Source organism: Sorex fumeus, unplaced genomic scaffold (genome assembly GCF_029834395.1).
Source record: "Sorex fumeus unplaced genomic scaffold, SorFum_2.1 ptg000046l, whole genome shotgun sequence".
NCBI lineage: Eukaryota > Metazoa > Chordata > Mammalia > Eulipotyphla > Soricidae > Sorex > Sorex fumeus.
The window spans coordinates 971046-973527 of NW_026606103.1; the positions used below are offsets into that span (position 1 = coordinate 971046).

The window sequence follows — 2482 nt, forward strand, 5'->3', positions numbered from 1 at the left end:
TCACCTTTACAGGTGTTCCGAGTCAGTAATATATGCGAGAATGATACTCTCAGTAGCCTGCTGGGTTCTCTGAGAGCAAGAACTTGGGAGTAAGAGGTCGCAAAGCCACAAATGCGGCCGCACGCTTCCGGGAGCTTGGTTTTATTTTATTTTATTTATTTATTTATTTAATTTCACAATAATCAAGAAATATGTACATCAGGAAGAAATTACACTCCTAAATTTACACGTGCCCAAGAGGGGTCAGCAAAATGCTTAAAACAACTGCTAATAGACTTCAAGGAGGACACTGTTAGCAACAAAATAGTAGTCAGAAACTTCAGCACTGCCTTATCACCTCTTGATAGATCAATGAGACTAAAACTAAAAAAGGAACTACTGGTGCTGAAGGAAGAAATGGAAGAGAAAGGGCTAGTAGATATTCACAGGGCTTTTCATCCCCTCAAAAGCAGAATACACATTCTTCTCCAATGCACAGGGAACATTTTCCAAGATTCCTTAGTGCAGAGACAGGAATAACCCCTGTGCATCGCCATGTGTGACCCCAAAAAAATGGAATCTAAATTAGCTAGAATGCTACTAGGATGAACTTCAGAATAAGAAGAATCACCAAGGAGAGAGAAAACCATTAATAATCACAAATCATTAATAAACAAAATGCAACATATGTATGCATATGTTTATATATATATAAACACAAATATAGTATCTCAATATGAGTAAAATTTGATGGAAGAGAAAAATACTTTAATATCCAGAGCTGACACTTGAACTACCTTAGTAATCTCCAGAACGAGTGAACAAAACCAGTGGCCCAAATCATTGTTTCTCACCCTTTCACTGACTACAACTCCCTTCGGACCTTGTTTCTTCTTGTGGCACCCTGTTCTATCAGTTGGTATTCTAACCTTGTCACAAGACTAGAGGCAAAAATCACCCATTTATTTGATTTTAACCTGTGTTCCCCTTGTAACATCCTGGAGGGCCCTAGGAGTTATTTGATCCCTTGTTGAGTAATGCTGGTCTACAAAGTTCTATCATCTACTCAATCTACTTAACAATTGTGGAATATACATATACATATACATATATGCACATACATATACATGTTTATAAGTATTATACTGCAATCACCAGGCAAGGGATGTAGGGGGGGAACCAAGCGACAGACTAGAAGTATCATATGAGGTGGGGACTGGGCAGTGGCTTCCAGGGAACTGTTCTAAGTATCCATTAAAACCATAAATGGTATTTACACTATTATAAGCATATCATCTGAATTATCATAATAATTTTAATTGGCTAACGTTCCCCACATTTAATTTTCTCAAAACTATGTTCCAGCGGAGCCGCCGCGGGCCCTCGCGGCCGCCGTACTTGGGCACGCCCGCGCATGCACCCTGAGCCTCGTCTCGGCCGGGCTGGGCGAGTCGCCCCGACTCTGCTGCAGGCTCCTGGCCGGCCGCCGTCTGGGTTGTTCTGCTGGGGTCCGTCACCTCCTCCTAAGTATGCATCCCGACTTATCTCCACACTTGCACAACTGAAGAGTGCAACATCTTGATAAACTTGCTTGAGGAATGTCACAAAAATCACGGCTCTCTGAAATGTTTTGGTCATTGCAATGATCTTGATTGAGAGATGAGAAAAATGCTTGAAGAAAGAGTGCACAGAAAAGAGGATCAAGAGCAGGGAGCATGGTAATGCGATGCGAAAGATACTATTTAATTCCCCAGAGGATTCTGAAAAATAAATTCTATTTTCACTGGTTGCCTTGGCTGAGAGAAGACCTAAAGCCTCTTGGTTGACAGCTGAAAGAATCCTCTCATTTGGCCTCTAGAACCCTTTGCCGATCCGTAGACACAAGGCATGGAAAGATCCAGAAAAGCCTGGATTCTGACAATGTTTGCAGAGCCTTCAGTTCTCACCAGCAAACTTGACTTCCCACTTTCCCCCTTTCTCTCCACCAGGGAACACTGGAGTAACTTCTCTCCCTCAATAAAAGAACTGATTTTAATCATAAAACACACACACACACATACACACACAGCAGCATCCCTTTTACTTACCTCTTATGAAATAATTTGCATTTTTAAATAAATGGACCCAAGAAAAGTTCATTTGTTAACAGTCATACGATGACTAAAGAGCAGTTTATCTTAAACCCAAATTTGTACCATCAGAGAGATAGAACCAGGATAAGGCTGTGTAGCTGACCCCAGTTTGTTCTCCAGCATCGCATATGGTCCCCCAGAGTACTTCCTGGAGTGATCCTTGAGCACAGAGCCAGCAATAAGCCCTAAGCACCACCAGGTGTAGTCCAACCCCCCTTTCCACTCCTGCCACCACCACCTAATTATGTATAAAACCAAATCCATACACATTACTAGCCTCAGTGCTCATAAACAAAGAGAGAGGGGAAAATATTAGCCCCAAGGGCTCATAGGTGGAGAGGTCAATAAAGCACAAGTAAGTCAAAAGGGAA

At 41.9% G+C, this 2482-nt stretch overlaps 1 pseudogene; it reads left to right on the forward strand.

Annotated features, from left to right (window-relative positions):
- The first annotated feature begins 1508 nt into the window (after positions 1 to 1508).
- LOC130031185 (COX assembly mitochondrial protein 2 homolog) lies at positions 1509 to 1750 on the forward strand (annotated as a pseudogene).
- The last annotated feature ends 732 nt before the right edge of the window (positions 1751 to 2482 follow it).